Genomic DNA, 13,188 nt, shown 5'->3' on the forward strand with positions numbered 1-13,188 from the left:
AAGTGCCATTTCTTCTCTAACCCAGATAAAACTAATTGGCATTCACCAGAGCTTTTTACCTCTCACATCTTGTGTTGCAGGGATCACTTACTGAAATCTGCATAGGCTTTTCTATTCACTTTATCCTGGACTGTAATGTAATTATATGTAAAAGAGCAGCATGCATGCATCTGCACCTGTGACTGAAATATAACAATTATTTGGTCTTCTCACAATTTTCTTTTTTCCTTCCTAAATTACCGTTTCCAACACATTTCCCAGGTGATCTTAGAGCTGAACAGTTTATTTTCATTACCCTGCTTTCCCCTTCAACAAACTTATCAACCCCTTGTCTACTGAAGAACCACAAGTTGATCAAACTTTGAAAACATTAACAAATATCTAAAATGAAATTAAACCAAACGACACAACTTTTAACCCTTTGTTAATAAGATTTCCTCATGTGAAATATTACCACACCATCATCTGCTCCAATGGTGCAATTTCACAAACATTTACTCCAATAAGGCCGGTACTCTCTGTCCCATAACAAATCTTACGACATTTCTGCCATTCATCATGCTCAGCTACATGTTCCTTAGTCAAGCTCACCAGGGCACCAGTTATGCTGATAAAACAGAGAAGGATCCTGTCTGATAAATTCCCACTTAAAAAATAGCATTATTCTATCTTATAGTATGGCTCCAATTTATGAAAAATGGTTACATCATGTCAAGGAAGAGCACAAGTTTTGGGAGGAAAGGTTGGGGGAAAGGAGAGGTGAAAGCAGCCTGTTGTGGAAAATCCTTTTTGCAACAAGAGGGAAAAGAAATCTCCTCAAATTGTACTCGGACAACTAGTAGCTTTCAGATAACAGCCAAATTTACTTCAATACAGCTCAAATATTTAGTAATATTAAATTATTAATATATTAATATTTAGCATGTAGTAATAATAATGGTAAGCTGTGGTTCACTGAGATGGTTACTTCGGTTTCTGGGTGCTCAGTATCTAAAAAGGCAATGAAAGCTCATGACAAAAAAAAAAAAAAGCTGAACTGGTACCAAACCATTCTGCTGATACAAATACATTTTAAAAATTTTCCTGAAAGTAATTTTATCTTGGTAGATTTTATGCCAGATCAGGTATCCTGCTCCTTCCTGCAGCTGGTACAAGGCAGCTATAAATACCTCAGTTCCTGCCAGGCTGACACAAACATGAGCAAGTTCTCACATCTGACCTGGTTCAAGTCCATATGGCTGGGGCATAACTACAGCACACAGATGTAGTGACAAATAACCCTGTGAGGCTGCGATCATCAGTAGCAGGCACTGCTGAACTCTTCAAAACACCCACGGCTCAGAGGCATCAATATCTGGGATCAACACCATGACTACCATAATATATTACAACAGGATTTTCACCTGTAATATTGATTTGTTCTTATTCAAGCATATATAATTGAATAAAATTATGTTTCTAATAATTGCTGAAAAATCTGTTAAAAAAATCTTATCACACACAATCTAAATCTTTTGGCAAATTTTAAAGTCTCAGATCTGATGGGAAGCTTCCAGTTTACTTCAGTGCGGTATGGATTGGGCCTTTGATCTTCTACCTGGAGCTGAATCAACTCCAGCTTAGACTTGACAAAATCCTGCCAACTTTACCATGTCACCTCATAACAAACTGCTTTTTAACTGAAGGTATCTGAAAGCTGGAGCTTTTGATGAGTGTTTGCAATTACATTTTCATTTCCCTTCGTCAACTATGCACAAAAGTGCTGTAAATCTCTATCATTTTAAATGAGGTCTTCATGGTAATTTTGGCAGCCAAACAGGAGCATGCATCATGTTTAAAGTACTGTAGGATCCTTTTTTTCTTTGCCCCCCCCCCCCCCCCCAATCTTTTGGACTCAGATCAGTCTCAAACAAATTCATTGCTCACCTATCTCAGATGACACTTTAATTGTAGCTTTTAACTATACGTAGGTTAATGGAGGAAAACCAAGGAGAAATTTCTTCGAGCATGCACTCAGAGAGGTTTTACTGAGAATTTATTTTGTACTGCTTAACTTGATATTAACGTGATACCTATAAATATTGTTAAATGCAATTGGGTAAAAGGGCCTTTAAAATAAACTTTATGGATTGCAGAAGATTTGAAGCTTTACTTGCAGTGTATAAGCATTTAAAATCCAAATGTGATTTCACAATTCATGGTGTTATGGAAACAACTTCCCAAATCTCCGCATCTGCTACCTCTGTTGTTTAAGAGTATTTTTATTCTCTCAAGCATTCCTGCAGTGTGTATGTGTGTCTATATATATATTCTCAGAACTAGAAATTCTCACAGGAATACCCAGTGACTTTATTTATTTATGTACTTTGCTTTGAGCCATCAACAAATTTATTCTTCCACAGTCACTACAGTGACTCTCATAAAAGATGTTCTCCAGGTGGTCTTTATATGGAAAGCCTCATTGGCAATATTTACATTTGTGAAAACATTTTAAGAGCATGGAAGGATGGACATGCAAAAAGGGAAGTGGAATTCCAACACTCTACAGCTATATGCAACAAAAAGGAACCTCTGCTTATCACCCTGAGGCTCTCTCCTTATGGTACCACATTTGCTTAGGTACTTATTTGGTTTTCCTTTGTAGCACTAGTGTTTAGTGCAATTCATGTGTCTATAAACACTAGAGATATATGTCAAATAACAGCATTCATAGGTTTCACGTGTTTGTTGGTGTTGGAGATATGTATGCTTTACGAAAATTTAAATCAACTGCAGAAACCCTGAGGCTAAAACCAGTTTCCTTCAGCTTTGACAAAATAAGTGACACTTTCTTTTGTACAGCTTTGCAATATTCATTGCACTTAGTTTTGTCTTGTTCTGAATGATATTCATAAACATAACTAGCTAAATGCAGCTGGGAAACTATTGAAGTAAAAAAGGTAGGAATCACCTATTACATCTGCTTTTCATAACAATGGGCTACAAAGACTATATTGAACATCCATTCCCATTCATCTAAGCCAATATTCCAAAAAAGGAAGCCCAACATCAAACCTCAAAACTGCAAGGTAGCTTAGAAGCATAAGAAAGGAAATCAAAATGAAATAGGAAAATGCATGCTGCAGATAATGTACAGAGAATTAAATATGTAAACAAAATATTTCATCATTAAAACCTACAGGAAGCAAGTACGTAAGTACTCAAGTTTGATAACTACTTAAATGAAATACTAGTTAGAAAATGAAGACATTTGAGGATGTTGATGTCCCATTATCATGAACATTCTTAGTAAGCAGTAAAACAGGGCATCTACATTAAACGCTCCACAGAAGACCTACGTGCCATACATATTGTCAGAAAAACAGAAAAGCAGAACTTTTTAATAACTGAAACTGCAGAAATATATTTCTAACATACAGCCATATAAACTAACAGAAGAAGCATGCAGTAACGTAGTAGAGAACTCTACCACTGGTGCTCAGCCACCTACTGCCATCAATGGATCCCTTTCTGCTGACCTTGGTAAGACAGACGCAGATATACCACATGTAAGCCTTTTAAGCCCTTGATGCATAAAGTTTTCCAACTTCAGAGGCAATTTTGAAACCTGCACTCAACAAATTAAAACACACATTTTCTGATGGGAAATGTAAATATGAAGGCATACCTATTAGAGCAGGGAGCAATGAGAAAAATGACTTGTGCCTTTGACCAAAGAAAAAGGCTTGGAATTACAGTTTTAGACTGTGTTGGGAACCTGATGACCAGTATTAAATCACTGCAGATCAGTAAAAAGTAAGTTCAAGCAGAAATCTGACCTGAGTACTTACAATAATTCCCTTCCTGATGCCACTAAGATCTTTCCTCACCAGGGCTGTATTTCTCCATTCAAGTTAACAACCTGATTTTCACTGAAGCTATGAATCTGGTATATTTTACAAAACCAATTCCCATAAGATGTTAACAAGTTTATCTAGAATTTGGTGAAAAGCTCTTAAAAATATCTTAAATACACTTTTAAAATATTCCATAAAGCCTAAAAACTCCTTAAATCAGTGTGAATTCTCCAGACTGGAAGACTAAAACATATTTTCCTAACTTAGAAAACAATTGATTCACTCACAAAATGCTCATGTCTACTGTACACCAGAAATTTCACAGAAATTGCCGAACAGTCTAGTATCTAAAAGGACCATTTGCTACAAGTTTTTGAAGTTCTCATCATCTTGACTTCCTAACCACATTATCTGGCTTCGAGCAGGGCTTCAAATTTTAAAAGCCTATATGAAGCTATAGTCCTATTACCTTTATCAAAAAATTTGTGCTGGATTTTTGTAGACCTTTTGATAATCCAGAAGTAGAGATTTACATATTAACTCCAGCAGCATTAGGCTTCAGTGTAGCTAAATAACTTCTTCCAGACCCAGGGTGCTTGAACTTAAAACATGACATATTGCCTGATTAAGGATTATTTATTCAATCCTATGAATTTACATGGGAAATGTAAAAAGTCTGGTTGCTACCTAGCTGTATTTAAAAATCTTACAAAAAGCGTACAAAAAGCTTTATATCTGCACTATGTACATGTAAATCAGACATTATAAACAGAACAACCCGTACAACAACCACACAGAAACCACGAGTCTCCTTTCTCCCCCCTCCAAAGTTGGTACTTGTCTCAAAAACCAGAAAACAAACTACTGCTTACAGAAAGGCAAATATGGATTGATTTAAACACCACCTTGAAGAAGAGAAGTAGGCTGCAACTCATCTTTGACAGCACATTACAGCCATGCTGGAGTTGTTTGTTTAATCTTTGCCAGTAAAAGAAGCAAAGAGTAACCAGCCAATAAAGCTCACTGCTCTCAGAAAGCACAATGTTTTTGAGAGCTGCTTGCCAGCTGTAAGTTGTATTGTTATTACTCACACTTTTTTTTCAAGAAATTGTAACATCATATCATACATTGCATAGGACCCAAAAGCTGTGGGGCACTTACCTTCTGTCAGTGTCAAATATTTATTTCCTCTCGGGTCATGCCAAAATAACCATCTGAGAACTGGTGAGTCATGACATACGTGAACTTGCTCATTAACTGCTGAGAACCTCACCATTTCTAACCGCCTCTTTGTGGACTTCTATACAGGCTAATATTACAACCTTGACTTTAACCTATTTCTGTATGGTGCCCTTTCCACACGGCATATTTGTAATATCTCAGTATCAGTCTCTCCTCCAGCAGCATCTTACACAAGCATGATTTGTTCTCCATTCCTCAATGCTGAACAACTGAGTTTTTTCCTGGAATTTCAACTAAATTAATGACTAACACCAGCACCACCAAAACAACCTTCCCACCCTCCAGTTCCTTCATATTACTCTTAAGGACAGTCATAAAGCCACAAAGAAGGAGACGGAACACTCAATGGCTTTTAAACAAATACTTCCACATTTAAAACATGTGTGTGTTTGCAAAAGCTCTAAGCCTCTATTGCTCAAACCACTTGTGGTTTCTCAGCACTTCTTTTCTGAATGATTGTGTCTTTATAAAATAAACATGTTTGAGACTAAATTACTTCTGTGTCTGTTGGGAATAATTACAAAATTAGCTTGTTCTAATTTACACTTGTGGGTTTTAAAAACATAACCAAATACCAAAGTGAGTCTCCTGGTGAAACCAAAGCCTGGCATGTCAAACATAGTTTAGATCAGTGCACAGAGACTTTGATTTTCTCAGTGGAGCAGTCTGATCTCTACAGCAGTCTTAGTCTGCTGGTTTTGTCTCCTAATTCTCCAAATAAGTATTCCCATCTGTAGGTCTCCAGAGACATTCTTATTCATTCAACATGCCAAGAGGTTGGGCAATATATTATGCAAATAATTCAACTCCGGACACAGAGCTGTGATTATCGACATGTGGTATCTTCGTGCATACTTACAGTAGTCTGCAATATGTTGTTCAGCCATAACACATATAGGAGTTTTGGCTGCTGAATATCTCAGCATCTCAAATATGATGGAGGGATGTGCTACAGTTCCAACTATATTACCTAGGAATGCATTTAAGGCCCACCTAGCACTGTGCCACAGAGCAACACAAGATTTAACTGTATCCTTCAGCCCCACTGATTTCAGGGATCTAAATGATGGTTTTCCAGGAAGAGAAATTATTACATTATCACAACGCTTCTACTGTATTACGCAGGCACAGGACACTGCATTTTTGTGCATTCAGTAGTCATGAGTGCATATAATAGTTTTTTGGTTTGGCTGGGTGTTTTTTTACCCCTTCTGCTTCTTCTCCCCCTCCAATATGAATATGTATCTCAACAGAATCTCATTCCCAACCTGCCCCAAACTTCAGTCCTGCAAGGTCTAGTAATAAATCATACCATCCACCACTTTGCTCTCTTTTCCTCTCTTCCAGCCTGTTCCAGCCTGACTTCCCAAATCCCACACCTCACCTATCGGCAGGGGATTACACCCAACTGCTACAAGCTTCTTGTACTCCCTCACTGACTCCTGTTGCTGCCTCCTCACTAGAGCAGATTAAACACTCTGTCTTCATATGAGTACTGGTGATGAAACACAATTTGTGGATGAATAGGAAAGGAAAACCATAGATTTTGTCTTCTGGGCCATCTCCTGCCTTCCACGATACTTCCAGCATCCCTAGTCTGGGTATCTCTGTACTTATTATGCATACACAGATATGTGTGCATATATATAGATATATATATGCATATATATGAAAATATGTATATTCTATATATAGAATATTTATAGATGCATGTATGTATATAAAACATATATATATGTATATTCTATATGCACACAGAACAGACACACCACACATACGCATTTAAGCTACTGTGCTGGGTGCAAAGCATTACAGCCTACACTGCCACTTTTAACATCCTCCATTGCTGCATTTTTCCAGTGCATTCTGTGAGTGGGTTAATACTCTAATCCAATATAAAAGTCAATAGTAAACATTGTATTTAAAAGCCTGAACTACACATGGGGTATTTCATCAGTGTGGTTTTCCCTGTGCACTCGAGTTTTCCTTCTGGCTATTCTAAATAATGAGTAACCTGTACCACTCAATTCAGCAATATCCACTCCTCCCCCAACCTCCCTCTTCTGTGCTAATAGCCTTTTAGACACAAAGGAAAATCAGCTGCAGTGTGAAAAAGAGGTGTATTTTAACCAGTTACACATTCCCCAGCATTTATGTTTTATAGTACTCACCTTTCCAAACAGAAAATAACTTACTAGTAACCTGAAATGGACTATTTTGTTAGAAATGCAAAATCAGAAAGGTAACAAGATATTCCCTTGCATAATTTTCTACACAAATCAGCCTTGCTCTGTTGTTATTTATCCTATATTATAACATGCAACTAAGTCGTACATGGATAAGCTAAAAATTGTAAGAACAGCTATTGAAGGGTAGTTCCCAGTTTCAAAACACTGTACACTCCACCAACTCAGGAATTCACTGCCAGCTACACACAGTACTACAAGCCTAAATGCTACTGAGTTCTCCTCTTTTGATGGAAGAACCACAGTAAATCTTTCCAACTGCAGCTACTGTCTGTTTCAGAGGCCTGGTTTTATACTTTGATCATTAGATTAAAATCAATTAGTGGAAATATCCAAAATAAACAAGGCAAGACAATGTCCAATTTCCTGGACAGTTAACCTCCCCCAGCAAACCAAACATTTCAGCACTCTGGAAGTTCTGTTCGTATTTAAGGAAAACAGCAACCCTATTCCTTGCTTCATTTGTGATATAATGCTTATTCCTGCATTCTGTTTCCAAAAACATCGCAAAGCAGGTCAAGATCCTTTAAGGCAAATATTATTATTGGGGATAGCATTTGCTTTCTGACACAGCTCTTTCCTCCAGGAGAAGACTGAGCAGAATACATGTGCTTCTGTCATAAACCAGACAAATATGAAGAGTGTTTCTGCCCCAAGGAGTTCATGATCTGAAAAAAAAGGGGCAGGGAAGAAAGAATTGAGACACACATGGGGAGGACTGTTGGGTTTGGACTTGAATTATGTTGTGATGAAAAATACTACACCGTTTGTCGTAACTGGGATAAAAAGATGAAGGAAAGCTGAAGGACAGTTTCTGGCCTTCCTCTCCCAAGGACCTAAGTTTTCCCAGCCTATGAAATTAACTTGTGTTCGTGTGCGCTTGCAGCCCAGAAAGCCAACTGTATCCTGGGCCGCATCAAGAGGAGCATGATTGAAGGAGGTGATCCTGCCCCTCTACTCTCTCTCATGAGACCTCACTTGGAGTACTGTGTGCAATTCTGGTGTCCTCAACATAAAAAGGACATGGAACTGTTGGAACAAGTCCAGAGGAGGGCCACGAGGGTGATCAGGGGACTGGAGCACCTCATGTATGAAGACAGGCTGAGAAAGTTAGGGCTGTTCAGCCTGGAGAAGAGAAGGCTGCATGAAGACCTCATAGCAGCCTTGCAGTATCTGGAGGGAGCCTGTAAGGATGCTGGGCAGGGACTCTTCATTAGGGACTGTAGTGATAGGACAAGGGGTAACGGGTTAAAACTTAAACAGGGTAAGTTTAGATTTGGATATAAGAAGTTCTTTACTGTAAAGGTGGTGAGGCACTGGAATGGGTTGCCCAGGGAGGTTGTGAATGCTCCATCCCTGGGGGTGCTCAAGGCCAGGTTGGACAGAGCCTTGGGTGACATGGTTTAGTGGGAGGTGTCCCTACCCATGGCTGGGGGGTTGGAACTTGATGATCTTAAGGTCCTTTCCAATCCTAACTATTCTATGATTAACTCAGATCTCTCCTGGGAGAAAGCAGAGCTGAACTGGCAGCCTGCTGGCATCCTCGTTTTTCAAAGCATTCATCCTACACTCACACACAATTTACAGACTTACATTTTCAGTGTACAATACAGAAGTACATAATATCAAAAACATGGCTATGGCAATACTTAAGGGCAGTCTTTTTGGAGCAGACTATAGGTAGGAGGCAGGGAACAGTTAACATTTTTATTCATGAAGCCTGGAGCCACTGCAGGAGTACTTAAGCTGAAGAAGTAGTTATGATAAGGGGAAGCATCAGAGCTCCCAAACCATAATTCTCTTTCAGTGATATCATTAAATGATCCTGCCTGTATAACACAACAGTACCTCCCACAAAAGTGGGTATAAAAGTTCCTCCCATAGTTACATGTGAGCACTGATTCAACACAGACAGAAACTGAACTTGCCACTAATTACATATGTGAATTTCTGTCATTAAATGCAATTCTTGAACTCTCCTGAGTACTGATATACATGAACTCTGAGCATTTCTACTCCCACAAAGTAACAAAGAGCAAGCAAAGTGCTGCTGCTCTGTCTGTGCATCCATGGTGAACCACACATCCCCAAGACCTCAGACATACTGATTTTTTTCTAAATACAGGAATACAGCAAGTCAGAGCTAGCCTATTACATATGTCACTGAGCAAGGCTTCATGTATGTACAAGAAGCATGAAGTAATCTCTTAAGGAGGAATAGCTTGCTCTCAGTGTTCAGAAAATGCAAGAGCTGTTTTATCAGAGGACAGGCAATGGAATCTTACAAGGAGAGGAAGAAAATTATGTACCTCCAAACAACAAATTAACACAGTAGGTGCAGTACTATTAAATATTTAAGGCTATTACTTTAAATGACTTCTCCAGTGCAGGGGAAGAAAGGAAAAAAAGAAAAAAAAATTTAGACTCAATTAGATCCCAGTAAATTCTCATTTCCTTCATCATGGGTTTTGCCAGAATGAGATTAAGCTCAGGCCATATTAATTTATCCGTAAATTATTATTAATACATTTTCATGTATGTCAGCATAGCAACTTTTCCCTCTGCATCTTTAGCAATCTAACACTGGAATACATTCCATCAGGTAAGAGTCTGCGAGTCCTACAACAGATACACGACTTCAACAGGAAAATTTCTTTCTCCTTTCAGGATGGATTGAGAATTCATGCAACAGCAATTTAACCTTTGAGATTATATGTGAAGGGGAGGGGGGTGGAAGCGGGGGGGGGGGAGGGGGGGAGAAAAAAGCCCAACTCCTTCTGACGTGGCTTCGCAATAAAACAAAGTACGGTCAAGGGACCTGCACAGGAGATTCAGGTTTTAGGAACAAAATGGCAAGATGCACATTGCCAGATCCCCATAGATGTGATTAACAAGATAACAGCAATGTTTTCACCAACTAATAAGAAAGAAACACAAGATTTCTTGAGTGTTATGGAGTTCCGGAGAATGCACATCCCAAATTACAGTTTGATTGTAAGCCCTCGCTATCACGTGACCTGAAAGAAGAATGATTTTAAATGGGGACCTGAGCAACAACAAGCCTTTGAGCAAATTAAATGTGAGATAGTTCATGCAGTGGCCCTTGGACCAGTTTGGACCAGGCCAGATGTAAAAAATGTATTGTACACCGCAGCTGGGGAGAATGGCCCTACCTGGAGCCTCTGGCAGAAAGCTCCAGGGCAGACTCCAGGTCGACCCCTCGGCTTTTGGAGTTGGGGATACAAAGGATCTGAGGCAAGCTATACCCCAACTGAGAAAAGAGATACTGGCAGCGTATGAAGGGGTTCGAGCTGCTTCGGAAGTGATTGGCACTGAAGCACAGCTCCTCCTGGCACCCCAGTCGCCCGTGCTGGGCTGGATGTTCAAAGGCAGGGTCTCCTCTACACATCATGCAACTGATGCTACATGGACCAAATGGGCTGCACTAATTACACAACGAGCTCGAATAGGAAATCCCAGTCATCAAGGAATTCTAGAAGTCATCATGGACTGGCCAGAGGGCAAAGATTTTGGAATGTCACCAGAGGAGGAGGTGATGCATGCTGAAGAGGCCCCACCATATCATCAACTGTCAGGAAGTGAATAGAAGTATGCCTTGTTTACTGATGGATCCTGTTGTATTGTGGGAAAGCATCAGAGATGGAAGGCAGTCGCATGGAGTCCCCGACAACAAGCTGCAGAAACTGCTGAAGGAGAGGGTGAATCGAGTCAGTTTGCTGAGGTGAGAGCCACCCAGCTGGCCTTGGACATTGCTGAAAGAGAAAAGTGGGCAGTACTTTATCTCTATACTAACTCACAGGTGGTGGCAAATGCCCTGTGGAGGTGGTTGCAGCAATGAAAGCAGAGCAACTGGCAACACAGAGGTAAACCCATCTTGACTGCTGCACTGTGGCAAGATATCACCGCCTGGGTGCAGAACCCAGTTGTTAAGGTAGATGCTAATCATAAAGCTAAGGAATGACATCTTGTGTGTATGTATCAAAAACCAGAAAAGGTGACGATGTAGTGGAAAGCAGGGGACCTGGGCATGATGTAAATGGTATAAAATAAAGAGTGGATACTGTCCTGGTTTCAGCTGGAATAGAGTTAACTTTCTTCATACTAGCTCGTGGAGTGCTGTGCTTTGGCTTTAGTCTGAGAATAATGCTGATAAACACACCAATATTCTAGTTGTTGCCAAGTAGCCTTACCCTGATCAAGGACTTTTCAGTCTCTCCTCTGCCAATGAGGAGCTGCATGAGAAGCTGGGAGGGAGCAAAGCCAGGACAGCCAACCCAAACGAGCCAAAGGGGTATTCAATACCACACGTCATGATCAGTAAATAAACTAGGGGGAGTTGGCCAGGAGGTGGCCAATCACCATTGGGGACAGGCTAGGCATCAGTCAGCAGGTGGACACACAGATGGTCAATCTGCTGCACACGTGGTAAATGTTAAACCAGATCAACCACATTCTTTTGCAGTTGTCACATTGAACTACCTACAAACAGTTTCCAAAATTTGCCAAATGGAAATAAGGAAAGACAGTGCTGTGTTAATTTCTGCATTGAAAATTACAATGAAAAAGTTCAACACTGAGTTGCGTGATATACCCTTAAATGTTTCTTGCAGGTTTTAACACTGTGTAATTTATAAAACATCAGACTTTTTAGCAGAACATGAAGCAAGAGTCATTGGGGAAAACATGCCTCTGAGAAGACTTCCAGGATTTAACCACTTCTCTGTCTCCTACTTCTCACAAGCAAAAGTAGACAGGTATTTGCCACTTAATTTTGAAGGTGTATCTCAAATAAAATAGGTCCCAGGATCCTTTTCTTGTCACATCAAACCTTTGCATTCTCATGCAACAAATACAGAGCAGTAACAACAGCACCAGACCTATATGTTTTCTTTTGAGAAATGGCATAAACAGAATTCTACTGCTTTTAAGAGCTCTTGATGAGTGTGCACAAGTGTGATGGAGTGAACTTGAGCAGGCAAGCTCAACAGCATATAGAAAATGTCACAAGTTCCAGCAGTAGAACAAATTGCTACCCACTTTGTCATGCTGATCTACAGGTACTTGCTTATCTTCAGAGCCTTTACTGATACCTGCAGTAGAATTACACATTCCATTCCCAACACAAGTTACGTTATCACATACTGAACTTACTACAAAGCATAGAAGTTGGAAAAAAAAACCAAAAACCCAAAAATAAACAAACCCTCCATTAACAAACTTTGTCTGAGCTCCTAACAGTGAACAGTGTCTTATCTTTATCAACAGATGCCGTCTTACCTTTATCAAGAAAAGCTGAAATGTCCCTTTTCTCCTATTCAGCTCCCAAGAACAAAAGAAACAAACTCCACCCTGTGGGCAAAGAACATTTTTTCAACAATCAGTGATATTCTAATAGAAGGTTTAAATCATTACAAAATAATACAGACCTTTCAATTCAGGTATGATACTCAGGTAAAATTAAAATGGTATCTGGAAAAAAGCTCACTGATGACATATAGATACGTATTTACTACATCACTTTAACAATTAACATAGTAAATGCTCATATGCACTGCAGACAGTGAAATATTCAACAACACTATTTTATAAGGAAAATTATACTATTATTTATTAGATCAGCTTGCAAGAGAAAACGTCAGTATTGCAACCCATTGTGCGATCTTCAGCCATACAGCTTTCCTTTACATCTTAAGAGAGGCCCCAGAAGGATAACACAATACATATTAACTAAAAATAATTCATACATTTTATAGACTAAGGATCATCACTCCTCCCTGTTGTAACAACCACATGAACCCAAACACTTCACTGGGAGGAGGACAGGATTTGTGTGGCAACAGATG

General features: G+C 39.4%; 1 protein-coding gene across 1 annotated transcript in view; it reads right to left on the minus strand.

Annotated features, from left to right (window-relative positions):
* Positions 1-12,684, minus strand: part of BMPR1B (bone morphogenetic protein receptor type 1B) — a 191,160-nt gene extending 178,476 nt beyond the window's left edge. The window contains exon 1 of the mRNA XM_061360953.1: positions 12,623-12,684. The gene's annotated coding sequence lies outside the window, so the exon portion shown is untranslated. The remainder of the gene's footprint in view (positions 1-12,622) is intronic.
* Positions 12,685-13,188: the final 504 nt, after the last annotated feature.

The sequence above is a fragment of the Neopsephotus bourkii genome, unplaced genomic scaffold (assembly GCF_033783945.1).
Source record: "Neopsephotus bourkii isolate Nb327-2 ecotype Australia unplaced genomic scaffold, CSIRO-AGI_Nbou_v1 NB_1037, whole genome shotgun sequence".
Lineage (NCBI taxonomy): Eukaryota > Metazoa > Chordata > Aves > Psittaciformes > Psittacidae > Neopsephotus > Neopsephotus bourkii.